Below are 16,178 nucleotides of genomic sequence, written 5' to 3' on the forward strand. Positions count from 1 at the left end.
CCCAAGTCTGCATAGATTACCTCAACTTTAAGAAGCATGAATGGAAGGTTCACAAAGAATCACACCCAATTTCTAAATAATTCATTTTAAATAAACTGAGGATTAGACAATTAATCCAAGGTCAGAGAAGAAAACAGCCTATTTCAATCACATTAAAAACATAGTTTGTACATAAATAACTCTCTGCTTACCCCAGTATTATCTTATACAAATGAACTATTTTAGCTTCATCAAGGCTGATTTTGGCAGCTCGTCAACATTATTGTCAACATTTAAAGACTTCTGTAAAGCTTTGACACATTTAATATAAAAATGAAACAAGTCTTCTCTATTACAACTCATGACCATTTATCTCGTGCAAAACTCCACATGTGAAATGTGTTCGGTACTTTTGTGTCTTCTTTTATAATCTAAGCCTTTTTTAAATCCATCACTTGTTTTTGCCTTTTACGAACTTTGACAATAAACACAGAAATAGAAGCTGCAATTAAAAAAAAAATGTTCAGGGTGATGTACAAAGAGTTATTATGAAGTTCGGTTTGTATTTTTTTTAAACTGCAGATTAGAGTATTTTCTAGTTAAAAAATAAAAAGACAAGGATGGGTCTATTTATCCTGTACACAAGTCTTTCTGAACTTCTTACTCTTAAGCATACTGTATTAACTTCAAAACTTTATTTCATAATAACCAGACAATTTGTACACATGAAAAGTTTTTGCTTTGGTTTATCCAGAGTCGTTCTATTTTACAAGCTTTATCTTGTATCTGTATCAACTTCCAGCACCAGCTTTCAGTTTGAACATCAAGACCAACCACTTATGTAAAAAAATGAGAAATTCATAAACAAATATATTTTTATTTTAAAATGTGGAAGGGCCACAGATCAGCATGAGCTTCACCTCTGGAACCTCTGGAAGTTTGGTTGTTCTGTTTGAACGTTAACTTTTTCCACCTAATCTGAAGTGAAATAATCAGTTTACGTTTCAGTTAAAAGTCCAATTTTTGTTTTTTTTCAGCGCTCAGAGCAAACCATAAAGAGGAACGGATGATGCAGTTCACAACACTTTTAGACTTATTTGTGAGTATTTTGGTGCAGTAAAATTGCATTGAAGAACATTATAATAATAATAATAATAATAATAAAAAAGCCTTAGACTCACAATAACCTCCCTCAATGGTGCAGACGTTTAGTTTGTCTTTTGAATAGTTTTGTGTCAGATTGACAAAAAATGCAATATGCCATAAATATGCATGCAATACATTAACTCTAGAAAAACGACTTTAAGTGTCAAAGTGTACCAAACCTGATTATAGTGGAAAACGACATGAAATCAAAAGCTCATGTGAAAGTGTTAGTTGTTGGCTGCCTCTCCTCTCAAATCTTTGCTCTATTTTAAACGATCTGTGCAAATTTACAAATTCTAAATTAAAAAGTTTTTAAAAAAAAGACCAGATTTATGCAAAAATCGCACAAACGGGTGATAAACTAGTGTAAATATTTGTTTCATTTTGTGCTTTATGCATAATTTTGCATGTTGACCGAACGCCCCATGAACTAATTTCCTTTGATATACCAAAGTACTTTTCAGTCCCATTCAAAGTTTAAAGATGGCCATCAAGTGCTAAAAATAGTTTTTTTTTATTTTTACACCTTCCTTCTTTTTTAAAATGTATCTTCACTTTGATCAAACGTAACCTTTAGCTCCATTACTGTCTTTTGCACTGAAACTCAGCTCATCTGTGACTGGCAGGTAAGACATTAGGATGGTATTCATTAACAGTGTCCCTCCTCCCATTTACCTGTGGGCCTGTGTGTCACACTGCAGCGCTTACAGAAGAACAACATTAACTGCTCCAGCATCTCACTAGAATATCACCATTTTTATTTTTTATTTATTCTTGGATTGCATTGCTCATTTACTTGCATAATGAAGACCAAAAAAGAAGTGAAAGATGTGCCAGACGTCACAGTGAATCATTTAACTGAAGGTAAGAGTCAAGAGAATATTTTAACTTCAGACTTCAATTAAATTATGATCTGTGCCACAGCTTTTCATCTTTTACTTTGTTGGTTTAGACCCGATCAGATAAGCTTTACCTTGATTCTGCTCATTAAATTACAATGAGGGATGTTCGTTCCTTGACAGATTGTCCAACTGCACCTCATCAATACAATCCTCAAATATTCAAACACACAAAGACTCTTTTTGGAAAATAGAATTTAATATGTAATGCTGTTTATAAATTCTACTTTTAAAACATAGCTTGTGTGTGTGATACTGTTCATGTTTGAAATAACATAGTTTTACTTTTATTGTGAATGAAAATGTGAAGATGATCAGTACAAAACAAAATATAAAGATGTTTATGCGCTGTGAGATAATAACATGGATCTATTTTTGTATAGATTTTCTATACAGTTGTATGACAACTATAATCTGCAGACAAATGCTTGAAGTTTCTTTAGATGGAGGCCTGCAGCCGTGTCATCTCAAACATGCTGAAGCAGAACACGATTTCAGACGCAAATGTATTAGAAGTAACACAATGCTTTCTGTGAAAGACAGCGTGCACAAAATCATCAGAGGGTAAAAACGTACTTGCTTCACAATCTGTACAGTGACACAGAGCACTTTGCCCACGTGTCCATATTTAATGTTTAGCTACAATAAGGATCACTGCAAGCTCTATGTTACACATTTATAGCTTCCCAATAAATGCATTCAGTAGCTCTCGTTTGTCATCCACTACTTAATTATGAAACTTATTTTCCTCCCATTGTTTCAAAGATTTTATTCTAAATGATGTTGTTGTTTGTGTTAAATTCCAATAAGCAGATGGGTCAGCTCGCCACTCAAGTGTTCACGAGTGTTTGGACCCATAATGCCCTGCAGGTGACTGTGGAGTTTGATTAATGTTTCACAGTAAACAGCGACAAGCTCATTGTGCATTTTAAATATTTATGTTTGGTTTTGACCGCTGAACATTACCGTACTTGCCGCCGTACACGTCGCACCCTCTTATAAGTAGAACCAGTCCAAGTATGTCTAATGAAATGGGGAAAAAAACATAATTAAGTCACTTTGACATAAAAGTTTAATCTATTATGCGTCACCACTGACGCGTCACGTTTGTTATGCATCACCGCTGACCAACTGGAAACAAGGCGGCTGTGGGAGCGTGCACGGGAGGACTTTAACAAGATTAACACTTAAAAACAATGTTTGCTCGAAATACAGAAAAAGTGTGTCTCAGTTGAACTTTTCCTTAAATAAATGCACTTTAATGGTCAAATCAGCTGCATTTAGGCGAAATGCAGCTGATTTGAAGTTTGCTCCAGGAGTTCAGGAGCGAGACGAAGGTGGCTCTGTATGGCAAGCCAAGTGTTTCATTAATAGCAACTTTTACCTATTAATGAGCCAATAGGCTTACCATAAAGTTCAAGGGCCCTCTAGCAGCTGAACATGGTAGTGTTCAATATTTTCCATGTCAGAATGAATGAAATCAGATCTCAGCCAAAAACTGGGTTATAAATATATAAAAAAAACAAAAAAAAACAACTTATATTAATCATTTTGCTGTATAAGTCTCAGGACTTGCAAATTTATGCAAAAAGGTGCGACTTATACAACAAAAAATATGGTAGTTTATGTAACATTGAACAGTTCAGTGTGAAAAATCCTTTATTTTTTAAATAATGTGTGAAGTTTGGCAAATAAATCCATGGAATTGTTAATAAGTTTAATGGTCTTGTGCTTGAGCAGCATACATTATTCATTTTTACAAGATGTGGAAGTGTGTGTGTTTTCTTTTAATTAGACTTTTTGTGTGTGACAGTTTTAGGTCATTAAATAGTGAATTTATGAAACTGACATTGAGCAACAATGGAGAGGAAACATTGAATGAATCAAACAAACAAAAAACTGAACACCTCAGTTATTTTGTCTGTATTAAATACATATTTATGAGTAAAAATATTATTAGATTTTATTATTACCTTGAATTATTCAGGCGTCTCTACATCCTTTATGTTATTGGAAGTTCACCCAGGTCTGGCAGAAGGTAAATTAGACTTGCCAGCCCATAAATTATCATTTTATTTACAGTAATACGTGTAGGAGAACGTTGGAGGAAGCAGAAACAAGAAGCTCCGATCGATAATTGCTGCGGTGGTGCTGTGCCACTGAAATCAGTGTTTTTTTTAATTTTTTTTATTTAGATTTGGATGAAAAACTTTTATTTCAAGCACAAGATCCATCTCTTCAAAATCATTTTGAAATTCATAATCATACAAAATTGAACTCAGACTGTGAAAAACTTTTAAAAAAAATTGAATAAGACAAAATTTTGACTGTTCTTTGAATAATTTATTCAATGAGACTAACTAAAGTGCAAGGAAAATAAAAATAAAAACATTGTGGACATTTTAAATGATCAGATTACAGACTGCAACAGAGCAGTCTTTGCTGCCATCTGGTGGTCATTTTTAGAATACTCATGCTCGTTTGAAATTAATTCCTTTCTATATTAATTACCACTTATTTACCTGTTCGACCAAATTGTAACTGTCCCAGAAGTTTTTACCTGACCAGCTTGTTTAAATATTTTACAATAAAGTTTCAAGATGCTTTCTTTGTTTGTTTTGGATCATTCTAATCAAGTAACTTTAAGTTGCCCTGCATAAAATAACAAAATAACTGAATAATTAGTGTTCTCTATAACTATTTTAAGTGATTTACAGAGACCCTGTAAACTTTTAGAAGAGTTATAGAACAATTATGAGTTTATCCTGATGCATGCTCAATAATCCAGGTAGAAACATCCCAAAAAGTTCAATCTGGTCCTCTGGACATTCAAAAAAATATTATTTTTTGAATGTCCAGAGGACCAGACCAACTTTTTTGGAATTATGAGTTTATTTTGGTTGAATAAATCATTCTTATTCAGTTGTGCTTCATGCAGAAACTTTCATGCTGGAAGTTGATTTTTCCTAAATTATGTTTTTATTATTTTTCTTCTTTTTTATTATTATTTCTGTATGACAACAACAACAGCGGCTTCTTAGGTAAAAGCTTATAGATACTCTTTAAGTATGATTTGTGTCTTTGGGCTAAACTGAACCGCTCGAGACAGATTCAGTCATGAAATATCAGTAATAATAATATTTAAAAAAAAAAATCATGCTGCTTTTTCCTTTTTGTTTTATTATCTTCTTCCTCTTCTGAAAATGATAAAAATGTATTTTTATAGTTTTACTGATTTGTGTTTAGATGTTGATATTTTGATGTTTGTCCACTTTTATCAGCAGATTCTGCTTTTCTACCAAATTGGTTTTCTGATGTTTCTCGGTTTTGAAATGATGTTTAAACACTTTAATTATATTACTGTTGCAACATTACACAAAAACAGTTTATAGGATTTTAAGGCAACATATTTATAAATAATTAAAAAATAAAAATTGGATATGCACAATATATGCAATAATCTAACCTTCAACAGGTTGATGTTATATGCTTTAAGCATCATATGTTTTAGGGAGCTTTTGTTTTTAAGAAGTAGCCAAAGCCAGTTTTTTATTGCACACATCCACAGTTGATATCAGCATTTTTCCAACAGCTTCAGAAATAGGAATGAGAAAAAAATGGCAGTGATTTCAGAAAAGCTGCCAACTTTGTCTCGTTGACAGCTTATGTTACTTTTTACAATATATATATTTCTGTTGACTGAAGTCTTATGATCCTTTCAGGATTTTACATGTTTTATGGTTTCATCTGCCATCTATCTAGATTTAATTAAATCCCATAAAACATACAAAAAAACTAATGGACTTCTCTTATTTTTTTCCTTTTGATTAGGGTAGTGAGAAGTTTCAAGTTTATGATCTGCATGCGATACTTTATTATGTAAGGCTCATTTACATGCAGATTAATCTCACTCTTCTCTCAGTGGAGAGTCTTTAGGGTCTTTGTTAGCCGGGCTCACAAAAGAAATCCTCTGATCGCATGCATGAAGGTGAAATTAATGGCTTCATTGTCGGTTAGCTGAAATCGGAGACCTCCTCTTCCGATTAAAGCAGTTTATTCTAATTCAAAGCAAATGGCTTCCTTCACACTCCTCTCATACCATCTGTCTTCTCTGTCCAACATATGAACGTCTTGGTCCTCAGAAGGATGTCCCTTATCACTGAGGTGTAGGTGCACAGAAGAGCTGCCTCTCCTGTTGAGCCATGCAGCTGTGGAGAGGTTGTTCAGTTTCTCTAATATGATGTTAGGGTGTGGGGATTTTATCCATAGGTTGGACCAGCCTCTGTCTGAGAGTCCTGTTGGGTTTGAAATGCACCTGGATGTCGTGTTTGGAGAAAATCCTTCAGAGTTTTTCAGATACTCCAGCAACAAATAGGATGGCAATGTTTTTGTGTTTGTTTTTCCTCTTGATCTGGTCTGTAGTGTGTTTTCACAGTTCCTCAATGACAAAAACCCAGTTAGTACCGTAATTTCCGGACTATAAGCCGCTACTTTTTTTTTACACACTTTGAACTTATACAATGCTGCGCCTAATTTAAGGATTATTTTTTTTAATGGGTTAACGAGCTTCATGCCACCAAAACATTTAGCTTTGTCATAACCAGGCGCTCACATAGCTGCCCAATATACATCTCTCTTGCGTGGTAGCGATCAGTAACTTCCTGGTAGACCACTTTTTTTTTTTTTTATCAGCCGTGTTACAGGCACTGTTTAGAAAAAAAAAAATCCTGTATTTATGCGTTGTACCGGTACATATTTAATTAAAAGTAAAACAACAATCTTTCTGTGTAAATTTCTCATGGTACCCGGATGATTGAGCATGAACTTTGTCGCCTTGAACCACTTTGGCTGTGGCTGCCTGCTTGGGAGGAGTCGACGAGGGACAGGACGGCTCCCAGAAACCATCTTAGCTCCAGCAAAACTGGTTGGTCCATTTCAGGAGCTTACTGCTTGGTGGGGAACAGTTTACTGGAACTCCTCTGACTGATGAAGCCCTCTGGATAGAGGGTGAAACGTCTCTATTAAAAAAAAAAAGAGAGAGAGAAAAGAAACTGTCCAGATGACCCGAATGAGAATTATTGAATTTGGTCCCTGGAAGGTTGAGCATGAACTTTGTTATCTCATGTTCCATCATAAACACCCGCAGCTTATACAAGTGCGGCCAATTCATGTAAATTTAAAATTGTCTTTTTAAATTTAGCGGGCACGGCTTATATTCAGGTGCGCTCAATAGTCCAGAAATTACAGTATGTCCACATGTTTGGAGAGTATTTTTTTAGCTTTTTCTTCCTTTCTGTCTTTGTGGGGACATACTTGTCTCAGTCCTGTGAAGCTCTAATGATACAGTGCTTGTTTGTGACCGTTTCATGTTGAGTCGTTAGATGCATCAGTAGCCTGAATGATGTTAATTGTGAACACATTTTGATGTTTCAGTATTTCAGCAGCAGGATGGTTTGATAGTTATGATTGCTGAATGAACAACAAGGTCAACCTGACCACATTTTTTTAGTTTTCCTTTTATTATACAAACCATGTTAATTATTGTGGGCCACCCACTTTAAATCAAGCCCACCTGTAAACTCCTTTCTGCTTATGCTCCTTGGTGGTGGGAGTCTAATGCAATTGTATTTATTTTTTTTTGTCTCTTCTGCTCTGAGGGTGCAAAGCATAAAAATAATCTAACAGCAAAACAAATTTAACATTATAATTTAGTTGAAGTTTAATTAAAGTGAATAATTTGGACGCATATATATTTTTTTCATGTCAGACAGTGTGAGGCATGAAAAAAAAAAAAAAAACAAGTATAGCTGGGTTAAGACTGAGTCAGTTTTTTTCCCCAGAATTATTTATTTTGACAGCCTAACTCTTAATTCAGATTCCAGAATCCAACAAGAAAAAGAAGTTCTTCTCACCCTCTTATGCCTCCTCCCCTAACCCATGTGCTCCTGCTGTAGGTGCAGGGAGGTGGTTTCACCTCAGTATGAAAGTGTATGCGTGCGTTTAAAAGACATTTATAAACTAAGCACCACTGGTGGGTGCAGGGAGCTGGAGGCAAAGAATAAAGATGATGGGCTGACCTTTGGAAAATGAGCTACCTTGGAAGTTGGGAGAACATGGACACCAAGAAAGTCCTCCACTTTGTTCCTTCTGGTAAGTTTTTAGAAGGTTGAAACAGATTGAGAAGCTTTTTTCAGGGAGTAGCATGAACTGTCTCAAATACATGAAGAAACCTAATCTTTGTGTGTACTGTTGTGGTTTGTATAAACCAGTTTATGGTCACAAATAAAGCAAAGTAATTTCTAGTTTCTCTTTTGAGTCCTGTGTGACTGATTATAAATACATTTCCTTAACAAAGCACAGAAAAGATGCTTTCACTGCCAGTCCAAAGAGAACAAGTGGATCAATATTTGCAGTTTAGCCACATCGTTCCTGCTTATTGTTTAGAAGATATACATGTCTTAAAGTATTTTAACAGCATATTGTTTTCAAATTTACAGCACTTCTGGTAACACAGCGGCATAGAAAATACTTTAAAACTATTTCTGCTATTTGCGTGACAAAACTTTCAAACTGTAACTTTCACATACCTGATATTTAGAACACCAGACAAAAGCAATATTAAAAAAATATATATTCTAGTATCCTTTAAGATTTGACAGTAAATTGTCATGTTTTTCTGAGACAAATGATAAAATGTTAAAGCTCATTCATCATTCATGAATTTGTACCCATCTGCTCACACAGACTCATGTTCTGGCTGCTGTTGTTATGCCATATTGTTTTACAATTTTATTTTAATTTTATGTTTATGAGTGTTTAGATCTAGATCTGTGAGTGTTGGATGTTCATTTAGCGCATGTCTTAGTGTATATCTTAGATCCTTATATAATGTTTCTTTTTACTCTTTTTATTTTTGCTGTTACTGGATGTAACTGGGGCACTGTGTATATAATTTCATTCCACCTCATGTACCGCATGTGGTGAAATGACAAACCTTGTACTTGAACTTGATCTCGTTTGGCAGAAGTAATGGCTCTTACTTTGTTGTTTGACTTGTGGAGATTTTCTTCTGAAATTGTTTTTTATTGGCCAGTGTTTATTTACTGTGTTGGGATATTATAGAGCAAAAACTACATTGAAAATGACTATAATATGCAGGGAACAACAACAACAATAATACTATTACTACAAACAACAACAACAGCAACAGCAACAACATCAACAGTGACAACGACGACAATACTACTACTACTACTACAACAATATTAATAATAATAACAGTAACAAGAAGGCCATCATTGACACCCTCAAGCAAGAGGGTAAGACACAGAAAGAAATTGCTGAACGAATAGGCTGTTCCCAGAGTGCTGTATCAAGGCACCTCAGAGGGAAGTCTGTGGGAAGGGAAAAGTGTGGCAGAAAACGCTGCACAACGAGAAGAGGTGACCGGACCCTGAAGAGGATTGTGGAGAAGAGCTGATTCCAGACCTTGGGGGACCTGCGGAAGCAGTGGACTGAGTCTGGAGTAGAAACATCCAGAGCCACCGTGCACAGGCGTGTGCAGGAAATGGGCTACACGTGCCGCATTCCCCTTTTGAACCAGAAACAGCGGCAGAAGCGCCTGACCTGGGCTACAGAGAAGCAGCACTGGACTGTTGCTCAGTGGTCCAAAGTACTTTTTTCTGATGAAAGCAAATTATGCATGTCATTCAGAAATCGAAGTGCCAGAGTCTGGAGGAAGACTGGGGAGAAGGAAATGCCAAAATGCCAGAAGTCCAGTGTGAAGCACCCACAGTCAGTGATGGTCTGGGGTGTCATGTCATCTGCTGGTGTTGGTCCACTGGGTTTTATCAAGCGCAGGGTCAATGCAGCTAGCTATCAGGAGATTTTGGAGCACTTCATGCTTCCATCTGCTGAAAAGCTTTATGGAAATGAAGATTTCATTTTTCAGCACGACCTGGCACCTGCTCACAGTGCCAAAACCACTGGTAAATGGTTTACTGACCATGGTATTACTGTGCTCAATTGGCCTGCCAACTCTCCTGACCTGAACCCCATAGAGAACCTGTGGGATATTGTGAAGAGAAAGTTGAGAGACGCAAGACCCAACACTCTGGATGAGCTTAAGGCCGCTATCGAAGCATCCTGGGCCTCCATAACACCTCAGCAGTGCCACAGGCTGATTGCCTCCATGCCACGCCGCATTGAAGCAGTCATTCATGCAAAAGGATTCCCGACCAAGTATTGAGTGCATAACTGAACATGATTATTTGAAGGTTGGCGTTTTTTGTATTAAAAACACTTGTCTTTCATTGGTGGGATGAAATATGCTAATTTTTTGGGACAGGCATTTTGGGTTTTCATGAGCTGTATGCCATAATCATCAGTATTAAAACAATTAAAGACCTGAAATATTTCAGTTGGTCTATAATGAATCTGAAATATATGAAAGTTTCATTTTTATCATTACATTATGGAAAATAATGACCTTTATCACAATATGCTAATTTTTTTTAGAAGGACCTGTACACACACACACACACACACGGTATAATATATAAAAGGTTCTATAATATAATTCAGACTGATACCAATTTTATTTTGTAATGTTTGTTTGTTTGTTTTTGCCTATGGCTCACTTTTTCATCAAGTTGTCTAAAATTTGATCTTGTGACGCTGTCTGACTGTTCATGCAGCAGAACAAAGTGGATCCAGGCTACTTAGTGCAACAAATCATCGGATGAAAGCGATGAACAAAGACCAAACATATTTTTGTAATTTGTGGCGTTGAACTAATGATCGCTGCAACTTTACATTTAGAAACCACATTAGTCTACATCATCATGTTAAAACAGCTGATAAACTGCATTTACATTTTTACAAAAATGCATGTTTTATTCAGGTTATGATGTAAATTTGGCACAAATTTTAACTTTTTATTTGTAAAAAATGTCAGCAGCACCAAATTAAACAATTTTTTTTTATGTGAAAAGCAAAACTAATTAATGAATTCTACATGTCAGTGTGTAAGTAACCAATCAGCTTTGCTTTTTAAACAGTCTGTTAGGTGAACTACTGTATTTTGTTTTCCTCAGAATTGACAGCAGCAGCTGCAATGACTGCATCTCACTAACGGAGGCCTTACTCTGTGAGATAATAAACAAAACGCTTATGATTAATTACAAATGTAAATTCCTTGCATCTAAAGTGACAAATTTAAGAGTAATGTATTATTCAATAGCATTTATTTTTTTCGCAATTTAAGAATATTGTGATAAACTGACTTGAATCACTGCAACATGTTTAAAGCTCTAAATTGCCATTTCACATACATTATATATTTTTTCTGACTGACAGTGACAACAGGGCGGTGATGCTTCCACAGTTGTCACATTTCTGGTCAATGCGCAAATGTAACTTGGGTCAAGTGGTATTTATGTCTCAAATTTTGTTTTTATCTGATAAAATATATTTAGAAATATTTACTGCAAAGCTCACTTTTAGTTTTCTGAGACCAGACGTGAAAGGCCTCAATCATCTTTATTTTTTACAGCCATCTCTGGTGTGAACATGGCGCTGTAAGGGCTGTGAGGCACCCTGTTGTCAGCACAGACTCCTGTGATGTGCAGGACTGGGAAGGATCTGTCTTATCAGATTTGTGAGACAGTCTTGCTCTGCAGCCCCTGAAGCCAAACTGCTCGAGGCTAGGAGAAGCTTGTCTGTACAGCTGCAGCAGCACCTTGCAGACACACAATCGCCTGTACAAGCATCAGACACAGCTGGTATCAGAGTTTTCTATGAACTGTAATGAGAAACATGCTCCTTTTCACTTTCTCAGCATGTTGTTTTAGTTTCTCTCTGCAGTATTTTCATAACCCAACATCAGTACTTGTTTTTTCTTCTTCAGTGAGGGGATTTTTAAGTTAAACTGCCACAATAGAAAAAAATAAAATGATCTGTTAACTTGGATAGGTTACTTACTATTGACACAATGACCATCATCATGTGATACAGAATCAGCAAAAACATGTTGACATTTTCATAAAGTCTGAAGTTCTTCTGGTGTAGACTACCATTTCCTATCAATTTTGAATTAACATCTAGTTTTGGAATAAGCTTTAGGATGAAGCAGTCAGTTCACATACAATTCAGTTCACGTGGCAATAATCTGCACACTGTTGTATTAATTTTATAGTTTTAAACATCTCTGTGAAAATCATCAATCCAGAGGTGTAAGTTGTCATCCTGTCACCAGCTGCTTTTTTCAAAACCCCTGAAGCTAAAAAAGATATGTATTTTAAACCTAAGCTAGAACTGTAATTTATACAATACATATTTTTGTGACAGCAGACGTAATGTTATTCTTCATATGTTCACGTCCAAAGCACATATTTTAAATTGAAAATGTTTGGATCAATGTGACAAATATTCCCATTATGTGAATGCATTACTGCCTATGTCATCGGTATATGTACAGCTCTCGCTTGTAAATGTGTCCTCGAGGCTCAAAGGGATTAACCTGTCTAAATAAAGGTTGAATGAAAAAAAAAAAACAGTATATGAAGAAAACAATATTTTTTTTTTTTATGAAAAAGCTCCAGCTCTCCAAATAAAACCTCAAAAAACAAAATCATGCACACAACTCTAACCTACAGCATCATCCCGCTCTCCACGTCAATCACAAAAACACTCACCAGCTAAAAGACTTTCTCAGAACTCGGGGAAATAATGAGCAAAAAACATTTGTGTTGTTTATGACAAGGAAAAAAAAATGACATATTTATTCTTACATGTCTGTTAAATGCTTAACCCCCTGCAGATCCAGTTAGGATATACAGTATTAGGAAAATGAAACATCAAAAGTCAACAACCTTTATTGTGTGTTTCATATGATGGGAACAATTGCTTTATTTGTCTTTACACTGATGACGATTCTCAGTCATCCAGGACAAGGTAAATCAAAAAAAAAAAAAAAAGTTAAAAACAAAACAATTGGACTTTATTTGTTACTGAAGACGTTTCGCTTCTCATCCGAGGAGCTTTCTCAATTCAAAGAAACAAGTAGTGTGGGATTCAAGTTATAAAGCTGTGGTGTTCTGTAAGCTTGCATAATGTAGATTGACACATGCATATTGACCTCTCACTCTACAAATAAAGTCCAGTTGTTTTGTTTTGAACTTTTTTTGGTTTTGTCTTTGTGTATGTTTTTATATATGTATACACCTCTAACCTTTCCACAGTTGATGTACTGGCTGGTGACATTTTCAAACATCAACAATAACCAGAATCATAATCAGCTTTATTGTCATTGCACAGAAGCACAACATAATTAAATTTCAGTACAGCCTGTCCGAGAAAACATAAACAAACAGACATGGGGAGACGGAGGTGTCTGAGGCCGCTGACTTTGGGAGGCGTTGCCCTTTTCGTTTAGATAAGAAAAATAGAAAAACATGGGGAGGGCAGGTATAAAAAAAAAAATCATATCTCGCACTGTGTCCTAGATGGGACACAATATGAAAGTTGCAAAAACAGAAAGACCTCAGCATAGAAAGAGCAACATACTGATGACATCATAATACTTACATGCATGAGGAGGTTGATGAAGGTGGTGAGTTGTCTGTGGACGCTGCCAGAAAGTTCCATAGTCCTAATAAGAGATGGTGCAGTGTCTATCAGCCAGCTCAGCTCTGACACAGGTCCACAGATGTCCTCAGGAAAGGAGGGGGTGGGGGGAGGGGGGCAGAGCTTCTTGTTTGCATACCATCCAGGAGAGTTTGAGATAGTTGGCCTATTCAATGCCAAGCGGGGAAGTCAGATTCAGACAACAACAATATTTTGGCTCAGGCCAACTTTGCTTGATTTCTGTCTGCCTTCATAGTTCTACTGGTACATCTCAATGGCGACCAAATTTTGTGGTCAACATTACCGGGACGAGCTTGTAGCTTCTCAAAGGTCGATTCCTTCTCGCCAGGAGCTGCAAGAGGCCTGCGATTCTCAGAAATCGTGTCCAGTTTACAGCTCAGCTCACCCAGCATCTGAGTCTGAGTGATTAACAACAACAACAACAACAATAAAATGATCTATTTTGAACTAAAGTTAATCTTGGATTTGTTTCCGCCCATACGGTAAAGTCATTACACATGTCAATATATTTAATCAGTTCTTTATGCTAATGTCAATGTGTCTGACTGCTCTCTGATGACCCATTTCATATGCTGCTGAGCACATTCAGTCTATTCTGTGAGTCGGGAGGTTAATTAATAAGTAAATAACAAGGCAGATGATCTCTGAGTTAATGATGGGGTAAAAGAATATAATAGCTCAAAGCTGTGCTTGTGAAGGGTTAATTATCTAATTCTGCAGCCGTTTCTCTCCATCCCATAAAACCCGCAATCAAGAAGCCATATTTATCTTCCATACAATGAAGGAATTTACGAGAGGCTGCTGTTGTTATATTGCTGCATGTCTGGTTTAAGAGGGATGTTTTTATTGGCTCTCTCGCTCTCTCGCTCTCTCGCTCTCTCGCTCTCTCGCTCTCTCGCTCTCTCGCTCTCTCGCTCTCTCCCTCTCGCTGTGTTTTTGTCAACAGATGGCCAAGTGGTGGGAGGGCCAAATAAATTGTCCTTTACTGGAGATACTGTTAATGTGGCGAGCAACCCATCTGAACATTTAATCAAAAAGCAGTTTTAAGTCAGGGTGATGAGAAAGCAGCAGTGTCTGATGCGCACCAGTAACATTTATTGATATTTTCTAGCTTACCTGCTCAGCTCAGCTGTAAAAGAAATGTTTATTTACTGCAGTCTTAATGAATATACTATGACGGTTGTTTTCTGGCTGTCCACTGATCTATAGAGCTGCAGGACGGGGAGCAGGAGGGTTCCAGGGAGGACTCGACTACTAACAAAGGAAACATATATGACAATGAAATCAGCATCTCAGGTTTGGGTCTAAAGTTAACAGTAACAAACACATATTTAATATGTGGTAAGATTTGTTTTGAGAACGAATGCCACTTTCATTCAGGACAGATTGTTGTCTCTATGCAAATATATGGTGTTTTTATATATCCAGATTTTAAAAGCATTTGTTCTAATAAATTAATTTAGAAATTGATGTGTATCAACTTTTATTTAGCAACTCAGATGAGTAGACAAAAAAGTAATTTATATGTGTAGAAATACAGAAAACTGCTGTCATTATTCAGTCAATGAAGCTGAAAACACAAGTTACAGACAGTGAAAATGTAAAATCACATTTTATTTGTTTTCTTTGGCTGCAGATTCTGAAGAACCTGGGTTTGGACTTCTAAACACAACAAGAAAAGTAAAGTTTTGTAAAAAAAAAAGTTTTTTGTTAGAATAATTTCCACCAAAAAGTCATTCCTTACTGTGTTTTCACACATTTTTGCCATTTATTAAATAAGCTTTTTAAAGCGGTTTTATTTGTGTATCTTTACTCACTTACTGACAGGTGTATAAACTAAAAACAAAAAAGATTGCATACTAATGAACATCACCAAATCTTGTAAATAGTTAAACATATAAAATATATATATGCAAAGTAATACATATGAAACGTTAATGTTAACATAGCTGAAATTTCTTATTCACATAAAATAAATGCACAAACCACCAAATGCCTAAGTAGTAATAGTAAAGTTATGATTATTTCTTAGAAACAAAGTACAGGTAAGCTTGACAGCTCATCTACAGCTAACAAGCCTCTCTACTACAAACAGGACATATATTGTTTATTTCCTGACAGTCCTACTGAGAACTGGTATTCTATGTCAAATGTGCAGTGAACTTTAAACAGTGTGTTCACGTGTTCCGATGCTATAGATGTTCATAATCAAATTACACAAAAAAAGTCTGCTAAGAGTTGTTTGCATGTTTGCATATAATTAGTTAACGCAGTTTAAAAAAAAGTTTAATAAAAGGCTGAAACAAAAAAAAAAATCAAATAATTCATACACTACACATCAATTCTGGAAATGTCGTGTTGAGGTTTAAATGGGGTAAATAAAGATAAATTTTTTAGGGATGCACAATATTATCGTCATGGTATCAGCCAATTTTAGCTATAAAGTTAAATAGCGGCTGTCGACCATTCCATCAAAATAACTCACCGATATAAAAGGCACTGTTTATA

This window comes from Nematolebias whitei, chromosome 4 (genome assembly GCF_014905685.2).
Source record: "Nematolebias whitei isolate Nwh7 chromosome 4, NemWhi1, whole genome shotgun sequence".
Classification (NCBI taxonomy): Eukaryota; Metazoa; Chordata; class Actinopteri; order Cyprinodontiformes; family Rivulidae; genus Nematolebias; species Nematolebias whitei.